Raw genomic sequence first — 22,254 nt, forward strand, 5'->3', positions numbered from 1 at the left:
GGGACGTCTTGTACTTGAATGAATGAGTGGATGGATGGATGGATGGATGGATGAGTGAATGAATGAATGAACATACACATGGTACATGGATTGTCGGCACCCGTGTTCTGATTGTACAGGTGTGTCTGCACTTTCTTCCAAATTCTCCCTAGTGATTCTTGCTGGACCAGGAGGCCATGCTGAGAACTGTTTGTGCTTTCTGGTCTTCCGGGCTCAGCACTCACCTCACACATTCGTGCTACTCCATAAATAGCTGATGGTCGGATGAACGAGTGAACACAGAGACAGACACAGGAATGGACTCTGCTCTGGGATGGCCACCAGCCAGGTTCGCTGGATGGATAACTTATAGGGCTCAGGGCAGCCGGGGTTTCTTGCTAGGAACATGGCATGGAGAGGCTCTAGATTTAAATCAGAGTTCTCTGTTTAACAGCAGAGTGTCCTCCCCATAGGGTCACCAGGCCTACAGTGGTCAAGTCTCAGGGACTTGGGGGTTCAGACCTTGTCTTGACCAGCTAGAGCAGGTCCAGCTTTATTCTTGGCATCCCTGTTTGGTACCCTCTGGGCCACTTGGGCTTTCTGTGGGTGCCCCTGCCCTGCCCCATCTCTGCATCCTGTCCTCCATAAGTCATCTCCCTGGATCCCAGGATTCTCGCAGTTGCTCTGGGCTCACCTGTCTTTGTTTATGTGGCTGCATGGGGTTGGAGTCAGACAGCCTTCCCTGGCCCCCATCTGGAATCCTTTCAAAGCCAAGGAGAAAGGTTTCTTACTAGCTGATTTCGATCCCACCCTCTGCTCATTTAAATAGTTCACCTGCTATGTGCCAGCCACGGTACTGGGTGCTTTCACATGCCTGATAGTACTCTACTCCCATGATCACCCTCAGGGGTCACGTGGAAAGGAGCACACGCTTCGTGGCCGGGGCCCTTGCCCACCGAGGCTGGAGCTTCTCCCTTCTACTTCTCTGCACTGATGGCCCCGTGAGCTGAGTGGCTGGGGTGCTGAGTTATGTTTTACCCTAAGTGCTGTGAGGACAGTGTCCTCTCTGTTTTGTTGAGTCAGACCATGCTAGTTAGATAAAGCTAATTAGGTATCACAGCTAGTTGGATAAATCCCAGCTTTGCAGCCTACTAGCTGTGCGACAGAGGCAAGTTCCTTCCCGGCTCTGTGCCTCAGTGTCCTGATTTCGAAGGGGGATAATGTTAGCACCTCATAGGGTTGTCCTGAAGGATATGTCACTGGGGACCATATCTGGCACTTAGCTGGCTCTGAATATGCTTTGTATTGGGGTGCCTGGGGGGCTCGTCCTGTTATGTGTCTGACTCTTGGTTTAGGTTTGAGTCATGATCTCAGGGTTGTGGGATCCTTTTGGGATTCTTTCCTTTTCTGTCCCAACCCCTCTGCCCCTTCCTTGTGTGCACACATGCAAGCTCTCTCCCTCTGTCTCTCAAATAAGTAAATAAAGTCTTAAAAAAATAAATGTGCTTAATATTGGTACGAGTATTATCATATTCATTGTCATAAGAATATTATAAATACATACATAAAATATGATAAATATTTTGGAGGTGTGAGTTCCATACAGCAAAATGCATATATGTCTTAAGCATTCAGCTTGATGAGTTTTGACAAATGCTCGTACCCGTCTAACCCACACCTCTACTAAGATCTAGAACATTCTCACACCCCTCCCCCGCAAAATTATTTTATGCCTCTTCCAATCGGTCTGCCTTATCTGGCACTTAACAACCACACTTTGAATGAATGAGTGAAGAGTGAATGAATGAATGAAATCTGTTTTGTCTGATCCCAAACCTCTTCAGGCCGCCTATGCTTGTGATCATTACTTAACTTGATTAGCTGTTACATGAAGGTTTGAAATAGTACAGGAAGAAAGTCATCATCCTAGGAAGACTTCAGCATGCTGAAAAGATCCCATAAAGTCCGATTGCTAACAAAATAAATGCCTGTCCTGGGGTGCCTGGGTGGCTCAGTGGATTAAGCCGCTGCCTTTGGCTCAGGTCATGATCTCAGTGTTCTGGGGTCAAGCCCCGCATTGGGCTCTCTGCTCCGCAGGAAGCAGGCTTGCTTCCCCTTCTCTCTCTGCCTGACTGTCTGCCTACTTGTGATCTCTCCCTCTGTCAAATAAATAAATAAAATCTTTAAAAAAAAAAAAAATGCCTGTCCTATTGGAATGGAGAAAGCGCCGATGTCTGGATGGGATGTGCCCTGTGGGATTCCCTGCATGTCTGGGCCTCCCCTGAGAGGTCAGGCATGGCTGGTGCCCTCCCTGGCACCTCTGGGCCCAGAGCCCCTCTTCCCACTGCCCTCAAACCTATCCTGTCCCAGGAAAGCAGAACCTAGTGTCTCAGGCCTGTGGAATATGGGAGGTAGAGAAACTTCCACCATACATTCTCCCAGTGATTTTCATGGGGTCGGGGGGGCCAGGAGGTAAGGGGTGCTGGCAGGGCTCCAGCCCCCCTACACCTTACTCACAATGCCCCAAATCCAGGTTGCTCCCTGACTAATGTGATTGTGCCTTAAGAGGTTTTCCTAAAGCTAGAAAAGGAAAAGGAAAGCGGGGAAACATCCACTGCCCTCCATCAGACACTAGACGGGCAAACAGGGCTAGCCTTGCCCCTGACAGTAGTAAGTGTGGTTCTGAGCCTGGGCTGCTAACTCTGAGTTCTGAGTCTTCCCAGCCAGTCCCCCGTGGTCCCACCCTAGAGAGCTGAGTCTAGGGGGCCTGCCTGCAGCCCAACCCCTGTGATGCTCACTGAGGGATCTGGGGTACACAGGTGAGCCTACAAGTGGTACCTGATTCCCCCTGAGCAGATTCCTGCGGCTTTGCTGCTAAGAGGGGGGGCTTTGGCTTCGTTTTTCTCCCTTCGGTGCCTGGCAGGTCGCACAGGGCTGTTCACTCCCTCTGGAGAGGTGGTGATGAAGTCATCCCCTCCCCGCCCCTGGGCTGTGTGGCTGGTCAGGTCAAGGGGCCATTTGTACCCGCTCAGGCTGACGTCATCCCAGGAAACCATTCAGCGCTGGGGGCCACCTTTGGCCCTGGCTGCCTGCCCGCCTGTCGCCTGTGTCCTGTTTTGTTTGGTGTGTGGGGCGGACTCAGGGAGCACCTCGTGGTTGGTGGAGACACGGTCTCCTCTCAGCTCTCTAACAACAGGGTGACATGATCCCTTCTCTCATGGAGACACCTGGGGTTGTGGGCAGTCTGGTTCCAGGTTCAAATCCCATGGGTGCCACCTCCCAGCCTGATGGCTGGGGGCAGGTTACTTGTCCCTCAGCTTTTTCTCTGAAAGCGGGGGAATGGAGACGTCACCTCCTAGGGTTGTTCTATGATAAGGCCAAGGTGATGTATGTAAAGCTGCTTAGTACAGTGCCTGGGCTCTCAGGAGGCACCTGTCACTCTCTGTTGTGATCGTGGTGGTGGTAGCTGTCATTTCTACTGTAGGGGAGATGGTTACGAATGACGTGTGCCTTATTCCCAGAATTGATTTAAGTCAAGCTTTAAAAAAAAAGGCAAAACAAAAACCCAAAACAAACCAGACACACTTGCTCCCTCTTGGATCCCCGTTTGTTTTAAATCAATGCGAGTTAGCAAGACACATAATTGGGAAGCGGGATGTGGGTGGCTTCCTAAACCTTCACTCTGGTAAGGCTCTCAGCCTCCTGATTTGCAAACCACTGTTGAGAGAACTAAGGTTCTCAGAATGTCTAGGTGTCTGGGCAGTCTGATGTAGCTGGTCTGGGCTGCTCTCCTGGAAAGTGGAGTCTTCAGCGCTCCCCAGGTGATCCTGCCAGAGCCTGAGAACCACTGGGTCAGGCAGCATTATCTAAAGGACCCAGGCTTCTGGGTAAGAAGGACCCAGGATCAAATCCCAGGTCTGCCACTTGGCTTCCAGGGGCAACCAGGGACAAGTTCCTACCCCTCTCAGAGCCTTGGTTTCCATACCTGTGAGAAGTTTCTAGAAGCTGCTAGGGGGGCCACAACACCCACCTGGATGGTAACTCTGAGGAGGTCATGAGTCAGAGTGGACCTCCAAAGATGTGTTCCCTGGGTATCAGGGTAAGGCTAGGAAGATACCTGTCCAGCCAGCCATTCCCACCTTGCCCCCATGGAGGATTTCGTTGCTGTCTTTCACCTCACTCTTCTGGTCTGAGAGGTTCCCAGAATTCCTTTTTGCTACACTTAACACGATAGATGTTCCGTGCCTAAGGAACACCAGCGACCGTACATTTAAGAACCACGTGATTAAGCGATGTTTTTAATGGAGGACTTTTATTTATGCAAATATACATTAGTTTCCTCCAGAGACCATCACTGTCATTCTCTATGTCTGGGATCTCCATTGAGAGAAGTGCAGTAGATTGGCCTGCTGATCTGAATGGGGACATCTTGTGGCGGTGACTGGACGCACCAGTTTCACCACATTCAAAAATGCTAAATCTTGGTGGGAGTGGTGGGAATGTGCTTCCAAATGGAGGAATTCGGTAGTATGCATTGACTATGTAATTCACAAACCGCTCTGCTTGGATTGATGTCTTGCATAACACGCTTCAGGAAATGTACCGACTCATTTTTATTTCCCCCTCTAGAATTCTATACATCGGTTGCCATTAAGGGACTGTTCTCCAAACTGCCTGTATACGAAGTCAACAATAGTACATTCCTTCCTCTATTTTTCTTGGGTGGAGAGGAAGGTACGTGTATAGATATGTGACTCACTCCCATCCAGGCACTGATGGGACAGGCCCTAGAGGGCCTTGAAATTCCAGAAGAGGAACTCTCCATCTGGTCTAGCTCTCCCCCTCTTTGTTCAGAGAAGGGGCTGAACCGAGATAGAAATGACTTGGCTAAGGTCCTGCAGCCCCTTTCGGGCAGGCATGGAATCCAGAAAACCTCACTGCTGGACCTGGTTTTTTTGCTTTTTGGATTTTGGTGGGTTTAGTGTTTTTTGTTTTTTTCCTTGCTATTCTCCACCTGGCTGAGTACCTTGCATGTTGTTTTTACAGCCTGAGCCTGGTTGGCCTCCAATCATTATTGAAATGAGTGGATGTTTCCGGGAACAGAGCGAATCCATAGAGTTTAATTAATGAATGTGCCAGAGGGCTTGGCAGCTGGATTCCTGTGTTTACCACTGGCTTGGCTGGCACCCCATTCAGGAACTGTAGGAGGGTGGGGTCCATCTCCTTAGCAGAGGGTGGGGTGTATGTGTTTGTGTGTGTGTGTGTGTGTGTGTATGAGAGACAGAGAACCTGAAATTTGCCTCCCCCACCCTTCTTTAGAGTCCCGTGAGACCGCATATGATTTTCTTCATTGCTTTTAAAAGCGCTGGCATTTTGTTTTTAGCATAGCATTCTTTATCAATTTGTCGAAAGGAAATCATCCCTCAGAGACCCCAGAAATAGAAGTGGCTCTCGCGTCAGCAGACCTAGCAGCAATTTTAGTTATTTCTGTTGTTGTCCAGCATGTCAAGCCAGGTCGGGCTCCTCTGGGGAGCAGCAAAGCTCAGAAAACCTTGTGGTGCTGAACTGGGATGTGGGGGGCAGCTGGGGACCACCGCTGAGCCCAGCCCCACCCCCTCTGCTCAGCGCTTGACAGCTCAGCAAGGCAGGACCTCAGAAAGGCTGCAGGGCTCAGAGTTGGGCAAACCCAAGTTTGAATCCCCGATCTGCCACTTGCCTTCTCTCGTATCCTGGGGCAGGCATGTGCCTTAACATTTCCGGATCTCAATTGCTTCTCCGGGAAGCTAGAAATACATGAAATGCATGTAAATGCACACACTACGGAGGGCACTTAGCAGAGGGTCTCACAGCAAGCCCTCTGTAAGAACTGGTGGTTATATCCTAATCATCATGATATATACATTCCAATTTTATAGGGATGACAGCTGAGTCTTGAGAAATTCATTGACTTGCCTAAGGGTTAACGTCACATTATGGCTGGGCATCTGTCTGTGACTGCCCCCCCCCCCCGTCCCCACACAAGCCCCAGGCTCTGCCATCTCCTTTATATTTTATACACAAAGACTTGAGGGATCCTGGGCACTTTGGGCTGTTTATTGGAAAGCCCTTTTTTGCATGGATTTTATGTGTTTCTTCTAGTAGTGCTGGCTGCTTGTTTTCCCCTCTACATTCACACTTTTGAATTTTCCTTCCCACTCTTGGAGTCTAAAGAATCAAAGCCAGACGTGTGACTAATTAACACCTCCTAAGAGGGGAAAGGTGACCTTCTAGATGTCATTAAAATGGCAGCCACCAAAAGAAAGTGATTCTGCCCCTCACATGACTGTCTGGTGGGCATCAGCTCCAGAAACAGACCATGTGAGCTTTCCCTTGTCATCTCTCCTCTCCAGTCCTGCACCTTCTGGGTCCCTGGGTGGGGCCAGACCACAGTCATAATGATGCTATTGGCAGATGACATTGATTGAGTGCTGGCTCTGCCCAGGCACTGTTCCAGGTTCTTCACCATGCTTGGATGCTTTTAATCCTTCCAGGCATCCTGTGAGGTACGTATTATTACCCCACTTCATGGTGGTGGTGACTGAGGCTCAGGGAGGTAAAATGACTGGCTCAAGGTCACACAGTCGGGAGGCCACAGAATCGGGATTTGATCAAGGCCTTTGGATTTGAGCCCATGAACATGACCTTGGTGCTGTCCCAGAGCTATAAACTCTTCAGTGTACTTGAGCTCTGAGTTGGAACTGCCCTGACCTTATTTAGAGGAGGAAGAGGGGAGGGAGCCAACATTCTGAAGTCGCTACTCTGGGCTTTATGTGCCAGATGGTATGAGCCTGTTCCACGTAGCTACCATTTTATTCCTTTCTTTATATACTCCTCTCTCCCTCCCCCTCCCTCTTTCTCTTGCTTGGGCCTCTCTTTCTTGATGAAGAAATCAAAGCTCAGAGACATCACAGGCTTACCCAGATCGCACAGCCTGTCAACTCCAGAGTCTGAACCCAGATCTGGGGGTGCCGAGCCCATGCTTTTTCCCCACACTAAGCCAGACGGTGGCATTTTTGATCCTTTCACTACAGAGGAAAAGGGATAATGTGGATCCAGAGTGTGGCATCATGGAAAGAGCCCTAGACCAGGAGTCGGGAAGCCTGGTACTTAGTCTCACTTTTAACAGGACCCTGCTGTGGGGCCCATGAAAATCTTGCACCTGCTTTCACCTCATCGCCCCATTTGTACCACAAGGTCTTGGTCTTGGTCTCCCTGGTTTCTGAGCCTCGCCAGCATTTTGTGTATATTCTGATGAGAGCGTCACATGCCGCAGTGTTTATCCTGAAGAAGATGAAGCTCAGGGCCGACCTGCAGACCTCTGAGACATGGTCCCTGCAGTAGGGGAAAGATGCACCTCCATTCAATGTGTCTTCCATGGCAGAACTTAGATGAATAATGGAATTTTTGCTTCATAAACAAGAAACTTTTCCCTAGGAGCAGAATAAACAGGTCCCACCACTGGGATACATTTTGGAGGCTGTAGACATTCACGGTTGGACAAACAAATACTCATTTGCTTCACATTAGGGAATGTGAAGTGGTGAGTCTCCTATCTCTGGAGGAAACCAAGCAGAGGCTGGGTGCTCTGGATGCAAGGCAGAGTGGCCTCTCCAATACCTCTCAGCTCTGTAATCCTGTCATTACCCAAGAGCCGGTACCAAAGAGGCTTCCACCCACCTGCTAACTCCAAACTGGCAGGGGCTGCCAGGGCTGTCACAGATTCTCAGGGCTTATGGGAGCTCAGCTCTATAACCGATTGTTAATGTCTGCCTGGGGCAAGCAAAGCGCTGCTGTTACCACTTTTTACTTTTATTTTGTTGTTCCTTTACAGGGTAACAATTCGTGATTGCAACATGAAATTATTACTATGTTTCTTAAAATCCAGGGACAGGCAGGCATGGATGTGAGCACCAATGGCAGCAACAACCCCCAGCTGCCACACCCAGAATTCTCCGTCCTATTACTGTACCCAGCCTGTGTGAGTGGCTTTAGGAAGGTGTCAGGGAATTGCGGAATGATCGTTACTAACCTTGGTTTCCCTCAGTTGGGGAAGTTGGCAGTACCTAGCTTTGGAGCTCAACAGAAGCAGGCATAAACAAAGTCATTTGAGGTGCACCTCTTCCGTGTCTTGCAGGGACACCGCTATAGGTAGGCTATAGGCCTACCTAATTTTCCAAGCCTCTTACTCATCAGTAGGTAAATTGCACATGTGCGGGGGAATCAAGATGGGCCTAGATGACCAGCTTCTGTAAGTCTCTTTCCTCCTCCTCTCAATTCCTGTTATGAGCCGTCATACCCTCATCAAGTGATGTCCTTCCAAAGCAAAATAAATGTGGCCAAAGCCTTCTTGAGAGAGTTTGTCCACCTGGCAGGATCCGTGGCTAGCTGGGGAAGTTTCCAGCAGGTAGGTGATTGCCGGCAGGGAAGACTGAGTCTAGAGAGGTTAAGCCACAGATCCCTAAGCATCTCAGCTTAAAAGCAGCGGAGTTGGGCCTATCTGTCTCAAAAGTTCCTACTCTCAAATATGTCAAGTGAATGGTTGTTCCGCAGTAGGTGTTCAGTACACAATGGCTCCTTTCTCTCATCTTTGTCTCAAAAACAGTTTGCCTTTGTATGCCAGGTTGAGCTAGGTTATGCTTCAGTAACAGACAGCTCCTGTTTTAAAGCAGAAAACCAGTTTTCTCTCTTTAGTGTCCTGCACGGCCACAGACATTGGTTTTGTCTGTGTTTCAAGTCATTGTCACTCCAGGGCCCAGGTTGGTGGAACAGCTTGCCTGGGACATGGCCCTCCACATGGCAGAGAGAAAGGGTGCATGGCCAGCCATCCACTGGCTCTTAAAGTTTCTGCCTGGAAATAAGTGACATCACTTCTAGCTCAGCTTTCATTGGCTGGGGCATGTCACATGACTGTACTCTTCTCACACGGAGAGGCAGTAAATATGTATGCCTTATGATACGGTCTGCTGCCACCATTTCAGTGTGATCTCTACAGATTCATTTATAGAATTGATTTGGCACAGGCCCATTTTGTTCCCTTCTTGATAGTACGAGCCACTGTTCTGGATTAACTCTGTCCTTGTCTCTTGGATCAGTCAAGGAGCTCTGAGTCACCCGTATACCCATTCTCAAGTACAGCACAATTTCTAAATCCAACCTCCCCATACACTCATTCATCTGTCGGTTCATCCCAGAAGACGGCCACCCTGTTGCGGAAAACAACTTTCAGATGCCAGAGTTCTTTAAAGAAACTCAGGGTTCTGGCCTGCGTTTCTCTGAGCCACTGAAGGGTTGCTGACTTCCCCCTTGGGTCCCGCCTTACCCCGGATGGGCTGTGTACCAGACACTTCCGTGTCAGGATCAAACCAGTCTGGCCACCTCAGGAGGGTGCTCGATCGCTCAGGGAGCTCTTTATCTCTGGGGGCTTGGGAATTCCATGGCCTACCTGTTTGTCCCAGTGAGGGACAGGGAATGCCAGCTTCGGTGCTCAGGCAGAGAGAAGCCACAGCCAGCTGTACCACCGCCCCTGCCCACCTCCTCCCAGGCCCCGACTGAGAAGCCGTGGAGGAACAATTAATATGGAGCCTGGATATAGTCGTAAGGGGCCCCCTGAGCATTTGTGCTCATCTCTTCTCAGCTGGGTATTCTGGGGATGCTGCTCAGAAGATATTTATAAAAGGAACGCTCATTTCCTGGGGTGTTCAGAGAGGCAATGACATAGTAGGGGCCCCCTTGATGTGGCTTACCTGGGAGGTCTATAGGAAGATGGAGGTTTGGCAAGCTATAACCTCCAGCCTTGCTCCCAAGAGGAGGAACCTGATCAGAAGTAGACCTCCCTGGTTATGGGGTAGAGGAGGGTGGGGGGGAGTGCTTCTAGAAGGCAGGAGGTGAGGCTGTATGGTATGTAGAGGGGCTTAGATCCTGAGCCTGCTACCTACATGCTGTGTGACCCTGAGTAAGTCACATTGCCTCTCTGAGCCTTTGTCTCCTCTTAAAGAAATAACTTAGCATTTGTTCAGTTGTCAAAGGTGTTACACGGCTTTAACGAGACCATTCATCTCTTCAGCAAATGCTTCTTTTGGATCTGCTGTGTGCTGGCAGTTCGTCAGAGGACAAGATACTGTCCCTGCCCTCATGTAATTTACTTTCTTGTTGGCTTGGGGAGGAGGGGACACAGTGGAGAATAGCAATAAAAGATATTTACCAAGTGGTGGTAAGAGCTGTGAAGAAAAATAAAGAGAAGTCCGGGGATAGAGGGGCATGGAAGCGTGTGAACTTTACTCAGGTGATTCAGGAGGAGTCATCCATGCAGAGACCTAATGAAGGATGGAGCCATGCATGTGTGTGGAGGGAGAACATTCCAGAACCGGAAGCAGCACATGTGAAGGCCCCAAGTTGGGGGGTGTGCAGTGCTTGGCTTGCTTCAAAAACCCCGTGGAGGTTTGTAGCTGGAGCAGGGAATGAGGAGGGCAAGTGGAGGCTGAGTAGTGGAGAAAATCACTGTTTAGTCATGACCACTTAGAAACCATCACGAACCTATTGGCTTCCAGCAATACAAATTTGTTTCCTCATGGTTTTTGTAGGTCAGGAATCCAGGCACAGCTTAGTTGGGCTCTCAAGGTCTCATAAGACGGTACTCTGTGGTGCGTGCTGGGGTGCGTTCTCATCTGGAGGCTCAACTGGGGAAGGATCCCCTTCCGTGCCCATTGCTGTTTGGCAGACGTCAGTTCCTTGCAGCGAAGAACCGAGACCCCTGACTGTCAGCTAAAGGCTGCCTAAAGTCTCTTGCCACATGGGTTTTCTCAACATGGCCCCTGACTCCATCCAGCCAACAGGGAGAATCTCTAGAGCCAGGCAGCTGGCAAAACAGAATAACATCCTTCGCTGTATTCTGTTGGTCAGAAGTGAGTCACAGGTCCTGTCCACGCTTAAGGGGAGGTGGTCACATAAAATGGGGGTGCTAAGGGAGCACCTTAGTGTCCAACTGCCACCAGCAGTCAGTGAGGGTAGAAAATGCAAGGCTGTGAGGAGGGCTTAGCAGGACATAGTGAGCATGTTGGGATGTGACAGGCAGCCATGGGAGGCTCTTGAGCAGGGAATCAGTGTGATAAATTGTGCCTGCTTCAAGTTATGCATTCCAGAAATAGCCATTGCTTTTATTAACAATCCAGCTCCTGGTCAGAACATTGGTCACATATGTGGGAGGGAGAAGGCAAAGGGGAATTGGAGAAAATAGAGCTCTCCTTCAGGCTTTTCCTGAAAATGCTGTGTGACTTTCTACAAGACCATCACCTCTCTGGGCCTCTGCCCCTTCTGAGACAATGAAACAGAGGAGATGCAGGGCTTGGCACCTGGGACTTCCTCAGCTGAGTGGGGAGAGTCAGATGTTAAGCAAATAATCACCGTGGCAATTCACCCCTGAAGTCTGATCCCAGCTTTGTAAAATAACGATCTACAAACTGACAGGGAGTAAAATAACAGTGATTCTTTTTAATGGTGGGATTGTGGGTGGTTTTTATTTTCTTCTTTATAACTTCCTGTTGTTAATATGTTTCTTTGTATCTCGATCCATATTTCTCTTTCACAGCAAAAATGGGTACCTTCTGTCGTCAGAGGACAACCCTGACTGTTAGGGCTTTTGGGGTGACCGATCCCTTCTTTCACTGCCCTCCCCACAATGCTCAGTGCAGCCAACTGGGGCGCTCCCTCTCTCCCCACATTGACCTTTTTGAAAGAGATGTTTCATCCAAGTAGGTTTCTGATTTCCAGCCTTCTGGACCTTAATTCTAGTGGTTCTCTTCAGACCATGAGTTCAGAGCTGGTCTGTGCAATTTGTAGATGTGAATTTGAACCCTTGGCTCCATCGTGTCCTAGATTTCTCTCCTCCAGCCTCAGGCCCCCGGCTTTAAATGGGGGCAATGATAGCCCTTGCTTCCTAGGGATGGACGAGGGGGAGAATGCAGTGGGAGGGGGAGTCTCAAGGAAGCCCCACAGAAATGATGGTGATCTGTGCAAGATGAAGAATTAATGAGCTGCAAGCTTCTCTATCAAGCATTTCCACAGGCAGACTCTACGTCTGTGGCACCCCAACTCCATACTCAAGTCCCCAGGGAGGGGGGGCGGGGGGGCGGGAGGCACACTGTAGCTGCCACCTCTGGTCGCCTAGCAACAGGGAACCCAGTGGTTCTTCTGAATTCCCGGAACACTGTCAGGGCTGGGGTGGCGCCGACATCCAGTTACATGGAAGGGACAAAATGAGCCGTGTGCACAACCTCCCCGCAGGATCTGATCCCTTCCCAGAGCCTTCCTAAGTGAGATGCAAGATTTTGGAGGCCACAGAAGGGTCAGGAAACCAGTTCTCTCACGCGGGGAACACGTGATCCCTGCAGATATTCAGTCCCAGCCAAGAACTGGCTGTGGCTGCCCTCTTGGCCTGTGGGGTCCTGGGCTGAGCCGAGTGGGGTATCCTCTATCACTCAGTGCGTGCAGGCTCCCTTCAGACCAGGAGGGTGAAGTCCAAGCTGTTCGCACACTGTACCTGAAAACTGAGCGGGGACACCCCCCACCCCCACCTTTAGAGGCAGACTTGCCAGCATCTCTGGTTCTAAAACCGGGAGCCTTCAATAGGAAGTCTGCGGGCTGGAGAGGTCTGCCCTGGTCTTCTCCCTGCCCTCCTGCCTTCCTCCTGTGTCCATTCACAGATGACCCTTGAACAGCATGGGAGTTCAGGGCGCTGACTCCCCACAAGGTCAAAAATCCATGTATAACTCTTGACTCCCCCAGAACTTAACTATTGACAGCCTACTGTCGAGCAGAAGCCTTGCCGATAACATCGACAGTCAATTAGCATGTATTTTATGTGTTACATGTATTACATGCTGTATTCTTGTGTTTGCTTCGGCAGCGTGTGTATATATATATATATATATATACATTGTTCTTACAATAAAGTAAGCTAGAGGAGCACCTGGTGGGTGCAGTCCGTTCAGCAGTCTGTGCTTGGTTTCGGCTCAGGTCATGATCTCCAGATCCTGGAATCCAGCCCTGCCTCAGTTTCAGTGCTTAACAGGGCAGGGGGTGTGGAGGGTGTCTGTCTGCTTGAGATTCTCTCCCTCTCCTTCAGCCCCTCCCCCTGCTTTTGTGTCCTCTCACTCTAAAATGAATCAAATAATCTTTTAAAAAATGTAAGCTAGAGAAAAAACTGTAAGTAAGAAAATCATACAGCAGAGAAAAGACATTCACAGTACTCTACTGTCGAAAAACAATTTGCCGGCAAGTGGACACATGTTGTTCAAGGTCAACTGTATGAAATGTTTTCCAAGCTTTTCCCCTGTCCCCTGCACTGGGCAAGGTGCCTGGGAGATGATGGTGATTGCCATGAACCCCTCCCTCATGGAGTTTCCAGTGGCCACAGGAAGACAGCTCAGGTCCACATATGTACACCTGTGGCCCATGCGAGAAAAAAAGAGCTAACTCCATTCACTCAGAAAGGACTGCCTTTTATTTGGAAATGATGTTTGTCATTATTTAAGGGTGTTAAAATCATCCAAAAACCCATTTTGAAACAGACTGTGTTTTTTTGGGGGGGGTTTCCTGCTGCAGCAGATTAAAATGTTGGGAGCCCAGTGTAGCCCCCTCCCCATCAGTCTTTCCTTACCTCCTTTCCCCCTTTCTTCCTTTCCGTGAATTATCATGGCTGTGAAACACTGGTCTCTGCTCATCTGGCTCCAGCTTCTTGTCTGACAGATGGGATTCCTGAGCCCAGACATGGCTGAATGGTAGCCACTAACTCACACCTCTGCCAGCCTTTGGCCCAGTTTTCTCTGCACTTCAGCTGAGGCACACAGGCCGCCAACCCCCAGCAAATCCCTGAAAACACAGGCCTATTTGGTGGTCTAGAAAAACTTCGATTTAGGATTAGACCAGACGAAGTTTATCCTGGTTTTGCCATTTATGTGCTGTGTGACCTCAGGCAAGTGAATTAACCTCTCTGAACTCCAGTTTGTCTGTAGAATGAGAATGATAATAATAGTACATCATAGAGTTTTTGAGGGAATTCATTATGAGAGTGTCTTCCCAGCTAGTAGAAGCACAACCCCTGGTTTCTCTTCATCACCGTGCCTCACCTTTTCATAGTACTATTAGCTAGGCTTTTAAATGCTTTAAGTTTTTCCACCAAAACCATTTTGCTAAATGATCCTTGCTAGAAAGCCGTTGCCCCCGGCCTTTCATCTTTACTTCATGGCAGTGTTCCCCATCCTCTAGGGCACAGTTCATAGGCCTCCTCATCCAGGTAGCCTTCCTTCCTTCATCTCCCATGGACCGACTCATCTGCACTCAGCACACGTGTTTGTTTACACACCCGGCACTCCTGATGCTCCTTTGAAGGGGCTGTGGCCCCTTGGGTAAATGTTATATGGGCTCCTGGGCCCTGGCTCAGGTTCCTTGGGCCTGGTTCAACAAATGACGTCTCTGCACCCTGGGGCCACTGGGGGAGCTCATAAAGCAGTTCTAGGCTTTGGCAAAACAAGAGTATGGGCTTTGGGCTGGAACCAAGGTTGAAGAGGCACATCCCTACCCTGGGAGGAGAGTCAGACTCGCCAATTTGTGTGGTCTTCACAATGACCACGTAAAGGGAGGGTGACTATTATCTCCATTGTACAGCTGAGGAAACTGAGGCCTAGGGAGACCATGAGACTTGGAATCCAGGCCTGGATCCCCACTGGGATCCCCACTCTGAGCCTCCTTCTTTCCCCGGGAAACCCTGTGCAAACCCCACTCACACTAAGTTAGCCCCAACCTTGTGAAGGTCCCCCTGTGGCTAATAATAATATCTGATGATATTTCCATGAGAGAACAGAGAAGCAGCAAGGACGTGTCCCCTGTGGGAGGCCTGTGACCTCTGAATTCAGGGGGAAATGCTCTTTTAACCTGCTTTTTAGTCCCCTTTGACCCTGGGCACTTAGTCCAGGTGCAGCTAGGAATCCCTTCCCTTTAGGGACAGGGAATGGATCCCGATGGTCCCCAGCCACTTGACAGCCACAGGGCCCACCTGAGGCCTGGAGCCCAGTGTGGGTTCCCTAATTATTGCTGGAAACCATCCCTCGCCTGTCAACATGCTATAAATAGGGAGCTGGAGGAAGAATTTTTAAAAAAAATAATGCCACTGGCTCTTTTCCCCAGTGGGGGTGAGTTGAGTTAAAAAAACCATTGGACTAGCAGGCATCTTGGTGTCGGAAAGCCTGAGGGGGTAGAGGGCAGCCTGGGGGTGGGGGCGCCCACATTATCCGTTGTTTCCATTCCCATCAGCAGCACAGGCTGCAGAACTGGGTTTTAAAGAGGAGACTCCTCTAACAACTGGCCTCTTGGGCAGTGACCATGACCGGGATTTCTCCAAGGCCACTTTGCCTGGCTGAGGCCCTGCAGACATATTCCAGGGACATGGCCTAGGAATGTTTAGGATTGGGAGGGACTGGTTTGGGGGCCCCCCTACCTGTGCTTCCTCTAGGAAGGCAGCTGCATGAGAGCTTGCTGCTTGCTGTGTGTATGCAATTCTCTCCACAAAGCATGTGTTAAAAACCCCAGTGACGCACTCAGAAGGCTATCTCCATTGAACGTCAAGTTCAAGGACCCAAAGGAGGTCCTTGGTGGATAGGACTGTGTCAGCAGGGTTAGGTAATATAAACAATAATGCTTACAATACTAGTCATCAGAACCAGGCAGGGGATCAGAGAGGTGAAGCAAGTTGCCCAGGGTAACACAGCTGGTGTGGGGCAGAGGCAGGATGTGACCCAGGTCCCTCTGACCTCAGATCCAACATCAGAACACTTGGACTTGCACATCACGTAGCTTTCCCAAGGTGTGTTGCTCGAACAAATCCCTTGCCTCCACTTCTTTCAAGAGTCACTCTGCCTCTCCCAGCCTTGCCCCTAGGCCTCATCAGCAGATCACTGAAATGTTATTTGTAATGAAAACATCGGAGGACAATAGCAGTTCCCAGGGCCAAGCCTGCCTCTGTTGTAATGTTGCTTAAAATAAGCATAGGCTAGGAAGCTAACCAAGGAAGCATGCCAGAGTCTGGGCTGCCTTGGTTTGATTCCCATGTGTCCCTGTGTGGGTCACCTCCCTTTGAACCTGGAACCATCTGGAGAAGGGGATATACTGACCATGAGTACTGTGCCCCCACCCCCCAGGGGGAATAGAATATTGGAAGCCCCCCAGATTTGGTTTTCACATTTGGAGATGACATTTATGAATGCACCCAGCAAATGGTCCTGCATGTAGACAGTTGGTGCCTATTTGGTGTTTGTGAGTAAAAGAAGAACACCGTGCAGCAGGGACTATTTAGCGTCTGAGGAACTGGATGAGCAGGGCTGACCTCGGCCCCTGAGGGTCCTCGGTGGGCTTATATCCCTCCCTTCGGGAACATAGTAAGGACCTAATGCTTGTGTGCTCAATCCGTTGTCTTTATTTGGGAAGCTGGAGGTTTGAGAGTGGGCAGTAGGGATGCTAGACTTAGAATGTGATTTGGGGAAATGGAGGTGGGGGTGGGGATGCTCAGCCTTGACTCCTAAATCAGTGCGCCAGATGCCAAAAAAACCATCTGTAGTAAAAGAGTGTTTAGTGTGATAGCCTGCCCGCAGCCCGTTGCAAAGGCCTGTGCCTCCTCCTAGGTGTCTCCCTGGCTGTCGTCCTCACCTCCTTCAGGTCTCTGCTCAAATGTCTCAGAAGAGAGACATCGCCTGACCCCAACAGCCCTCTTTAAAATTCCAGTCCCCCTGCCCCCCAACTGCTCAGCCTCTGCCCGGCTTTTTTCTCCATGGCACATGTCCCACGGTGTCCTCTGTAGTCTGTGCTGTATTTGGTCCGTGTCCCGTGCTAGGGCATCAGCTCCCCTAGGGCAAGGAGGACCTCCCACCTCATTCCCATGCCTGTGCACAGTAGGTGCTCAGAGGAATGCAGGACAGGAGGACAGGCTTCCTGGGAGCCAGCCAGGGCATTCGCACTAATTATTGAATTTAATCTTTAACAGCCTGGAGAGGTGGGAGGTGAACCCAATATGGTCCCAACCTCAGAGGTGGTCAGTCTTGGAGTGGTCACAGCAGTAGCAAACCCCTGCTTCCCTTTACCCAGAGCACTCTAGGAAAACTCTGGGTAAAGACCGTGTGCTTCCTAGGCTGTGGAGAGCGGGGTTTTGAAAGTAGGGTAGTAGTTCCCCTGCAGAAGAGGTGGGGCTAGGAGGGCCAGGCAGTCCAGGTGGAAGGTGGCCGCAGCAGACGCTGGCACTGCTTGTCCCACACAGCCCAGCCTTGCTGGAGCAGAATTTGTACAAGGAGGTGTGTATGTAGCCAGCAGCACGCATGGCAGGTATCCTGGGCCTTGCAGGTGCCCTGCCAAGGAGCTCGAACTTTCTCCAGGTGGCTTCAGTCCCGGGAGCGCTGTCAGCCCAGGGGTTTCCAGCTCCCTTGTGATTTTTGCCCCTGGACTCTTGCAAAGGCTTGCTGCTGAGGTTTCTGCCCTGCCCCAGGATTCCCTGTAACGTCCTGTGTCTCAAGTGCCTCTCTCTCACTCCCGTGATTGCTTGGGTTTACCCTCCAGAGAACAGCATTGAGAGTATCAGGCAATATTTTCTGGAAGCGGAGGGTAGTCTTTGCTGTAAGAATCTCAGAATTCCTATAAACACTGCCAGCTCCTCGGAGGGTGGAAGGAGGGGGTCAGGGTGCTGCGGTGATCCACGAAGTCCGAAAACACCTCATTACTAAGAGCTCCCTGTATCATCCTGCCTCTTTGGCTCTGTGTCTCCTGCTGGCTTCTGAGCCAGAGAGAGATGATTCTGACTTACGAGCATCACCATAATTGCAGTCATTTCCTGAGTACCTACCATTTGCCAGGCACAGCGCCCAGCCCTTTACATAGATCATTAGCCTGTGAGTTGCTGGCATCGGCACTGGACAAGGGAGCAATTCCCTGCTGTCACGGAAGCTCAGAGAAGTGGAGGGACTTACCCAAGGCCACACAGCTTCAAAGTGCCAGGGAGCCAGGATTGGAGGCCGGGTCCATGCAGCCCCAAGGCACCTGTCACCCTGGCATCTCTTCCCTGAATCGCTGTGACCTGCATGCTCTCCAGCTAACATCCCAGCCCCTCAAAGCCTCAGCAGCCTGAGGAACCAACCCGTGGCTTCTCCATGCCTTTAGGAATTCACTGGAGGTGCAGATAGGCATCAGGGAGGAGGCAAGCTGCATATGGCTTTCTTGGGAGGCAGGTCACCTCCCCAGGGCCTTGCATCCTCCCCTCTCCCTGAAATCGGGCCCTGGGGACCCTTTGCATATTCTCCAGCTCAGTTGCTGGTGGCAGATCCACCGCCACCCCCAACCCCTGCCCACTGCTGAATCTGGAAGTCCGGGATCATCCCAATTGCCTCCCTCCCCTGCAGGGTCCTGTTAGTTTCAGCTCCTTACATTTTCCTTAAAGGATTAGTGCTTCCCCATCCCTTTGCTGTGTCCCATGTCAGGCCTCTAGGGGTCTCTTACCTGGACTGTGGTGATGGGCATCCTTCCCACTGGCCCCTTGGCTGCCTCTCATGCCCCCTTCCAGTTCATCCTTCACACAGAAGCTGGGGTGTTCTTTTTGCCTTGGCATGATATTCTGCTGTATACATTGTCCCTCCCTGACTCAGAGCCTTCCAGCTGCATTTTTATATCACTCCCAAGATACAAATTCCTCAGGCTCCATGGAGTTTCCTTGTTGTGTCCCACACCCATGCCTTTGTTTTAACCACCTCTCTCCTTCCACTGGCTAACTCCTTCTCTTTGGGAAAGACTTGACTCGAGAGTCCCCCCCTCCAGGAAGCCTTCCTGACTTCCTCCATGCACTTCCCCATGCCGCATCCATTTTCATCCATTGCCCTTCCAGCGTGCACCCTGTTGAAATGATCTGCTTACACGTCCTCATCCCCGCTCAGTTTTATGCTTCCCCTGGACAGATGCCTGAGGCAGCCTGGGCATCCTTAGCAGCGTGCTGGCATACAGTAGGTGCTAAAGAAGTGCTTGTTGTCCTGGGCATACTCCAGGCAACCTCTGAGCCCCCTTTCAGATTCCACAGCTTATGCAGTGGACATGGTGTTTCCTCTGGCTTTCTTGTCATTTTAGTGGTTTTCTAGAGCACGAGGACCAGCAGGGAGCCACCGTTGGCCCAAGAGGGTCTGCCTGGAAGCAGGGCCCCTGGATGATGACCCCCATTTTACAGAGGGGGATATCGAGGCTCTAAGAAAGGGACCCAACGAAGGGCACACGACTCATACAAGGCATGGCCTAGTAGGACTTTCTGAGCCCTGATGACCCCTTCTCTGTGCTGAGCGGAGGAGGCAGGTTGGGGTGCAGGGCAGGCCCCACAGGACTATGTGGTGGAGATTCTCTCTGGGAAGTACTACTTGCAGCTGAAGTTTCTGCCCTGCCCCGGGCTTCCCCTTAGTGTCTGGGGCTATCCCCCCATCCCCCACCCCTGCACCCTTCTCTGAGACTTAATCTGCCTGCTCCCCTCCTGGGCCTTGGCTTCCTGGCTGGTCTCATATGACATCAAAGCCTGGGAAACAGAACCTGGCTGGCAGCAGTTAAACCTGTGGTTTTGAGATCTGGGGCCCTGTAGGGCTGTGACACTAGAACCCACTTTGCAGTTTGGTGTGGGGCCCTCTGGGGGCTGATGGAGTGAAGCACAGTGCTCAACACCTGGCCCCAACACGCTCACCCAAGATGAACCAAGACACCCGAGTGCCTGGGTGTGGCCCCCATACCGAGACGGGCCCCCCTCTGGAGGCTGGACATCACACACATATCTCAGCAGCCTCGGAGGGCTTCATGGTTGCCAAGTCGGACTTCCTTAGCCCCGCTAAGTGAGCTCTGACCTCAAGGGCTTCTCCAGCGTGCACGGAAGACTGCACAGGCCCCAGCTCCTTCCGGATGGGTCTCTTGTTTTCTTTGTGGGCTTGACCAAGGTGTGGTGTCTGCCCAAACAGGTCTCTGGGCTCAGCTGGTGTCCCTGTCTTTTGCACCCAGCCGATCTGCTGGCTTTGAGTCGGGGGACACGGAGCCTGACCCCGGCATCGTGGACTCAGAGCAGAGGTTGTGCATGCTTTCACCAACTGGGGACCCAGTGAATCCTGTGCTGAGTGGACAGGGGGCAGTTCTGTCCTGACTTGGGGCATTTTCCAGGGCCTCTGGCTGCGGTGGAGGGGAGCAAATCTAGCTTGGAGTGGGAACAGCCAGCAGCCTGAGCCCTGGCCAGGGTCTTTGGACAAAGCCACAGGCTGGGCTGGGCACCAGAAGGAAACAGAGCCCTTGGCTCTGTCCAGGGCGATGGAATGTCAGCCCGGCCAGACTGGTTTTCTTCCTCCACCAGGGCTGGGCTCCAACAAAGGAGCCTCCATGCCTGCTGGTGACAGGGAGCTTCCAGGCGAGGCCACTACCCTTGCCTGGCCCCTCCTCCAGAGGAAGAGGTGCCCGTTCATGCTCTGTGCTCTGAGCGCTCCCGTTCTCTGCACCCCGGCCCCTTCTGGCCTCCTCTGCACTGTGCTCTGCAGGCTGGATGGGGGCGGACAGGGGTGTCCGTGCCGGGCACTGTGCAGTGACGTAATAGGCTCTTCATGACCGTGACGTTGTGCCTCAGCTTGAATCGCCTCCCCCAGGCTGTTCCTCACCTACAGTCCCTTCTCTGTTTGTCCCCACCTGCCCAGATCAGACCTGCTCTTTAAGGTCCTGTCACCTGCCCTCTGTGAAGCCCTCTGTACCACCGCTCCAGACCCCCTGCTCTGCCTGAGGCCCAGGAGTACATGGGATAGGACACCTTTATTAATCACGGGGCCCAGGATGACCAAGAGGCTGATTCAAGGCATGCTTTTCTTTCCTTGCTCCTTTTTTTTTTTTTTTTTTTTTTTTTTTTATAGATTTTATTTATTTATTTGTCAGAGAGAGAGCGAGCGAGAGCGAGCACAGGCAGACAGAGTGTAAGGCAGAGTCAGAGGGAGAAGCAGGCTTCCCTGCAGAGCAGGGAGCCCGATGCGGGACTCGATCCCAGGACGCTGGGATCATGAGCTGAGCCGAAGGCAGCTGCTTAACCAACTGAGCCACCCAGGCGTCCTTTCCTTGCTCCTTTTAACCTACACGTAATGACTCGGACATCCTTCCATATCAACATTTAAAAATTGACTTCCGTGTTTTTAATAGCAGCACAGCCTTGCTTTGCAGGGACAGACCATGGTTACACATCAGATACCCTGATGGGAAGGCAACTGTGTTTTTGCTGTTACCAAAAACAGTGCTACTGTGAACATCCCTGGGTGTGTGTGTGTGTGTATCTGTACATCTGTGTGTAATTGTGAGTGCATGTATTTGAATGTGTTTTAGTGCGGTATGTGTTTTTGTGTCTGCACGTGTGTTGTCTGTGTATTTTGTGTATATGTGTATTTATGTGTATATGTGTATTTATGTCTTTGTGCATATCTGTGTGTGTTTTTGTATACATGCGTCTGCATATGTATCTTTGCGCATCAGTGTTTTGGTGCTTGCACGTATGTGTATCTTGTGGACATGTGCATAGCTGTGTATGTGTGTTTGTGTACATATTTGCATGTACATGTATTTCTGTATACATGTATGGGTTTGTGTGCACACGTTTGTGTATTTGCGTGCATAGCTCTTGGGCGAGTCGCCAGGGGTGTTGGGGCAATGCTGGGATGTCGGCATGTGCTCCCCACCCCGGGTCCTGGCAGAGACAGCAGCGTCCTGCTGGGGAGCCATGCTGGAAGGTTCGGGCCCCTAAGGCGGTAGAGAGACACACCCAGCCTCCCACGAGTCCATGAGGCTCACACTTCCGTGTCAGGGCCACAGTTCTGTAACCTGACAAGTCGAGCTCCAGCCTGAAATAAACATGACAGGGATGTTTCGACGTGTGATGTTTCAAAAAAAGGAAAAAAAAGAAAGAAGTCGAATTTGGCTTAGATTGTTTTAAGAATCCCTCCGAAAGGAGCCAAGTCAGGATGGGCGGGGAGCCAGTCCGTGAGGAGGAAACACGAGGAAGCCTAAGAGAACTACATATTTATACAGAATTGTACATGGTTAACGTTTATTTTCTTAAAAATCACTAACCACAAATGCGACAAAATACAAAAGAGGGAGCATAAAAAAGCCTGTCTCCTTCTTTCCCCTTCCCCCACCCCCCAGTTCCCTTCCCAGGGACCAGTGTTA

General features: G+C 50.9%; 1 protein-coding gene across 7 annotated transcripts in view; it reads left to right on the forward strand.

Annotated features, from left to right (window-relative positions):
- KIAA1671 (KIAA1671 ortholog) overlaps positions 1 to 22,254 on the forward strand; it is a 181,720-nt gene that overhangs the window by 135,674 nt on the left and 23,792 nt on the right. The window lies entirely within an intron of this gene.

The sequence above is a fragment of the Mustela putorius genome, unplaced genomic scaffold (genome assembly GCF_011764305.1).
Source record: "Mustela putorius furo isolate JIRA1106 unplaced genomic scaffold, ASM1176430v1.1 tig00000578_pilon_pilon_pilon, whole genome shotgun sequence".
Lineage (NCBI taxonomy): Eukaryota > Metazoa > Chordata > Mammalia > Carnivora > Mustelidae > Mustela > Mustela putorius.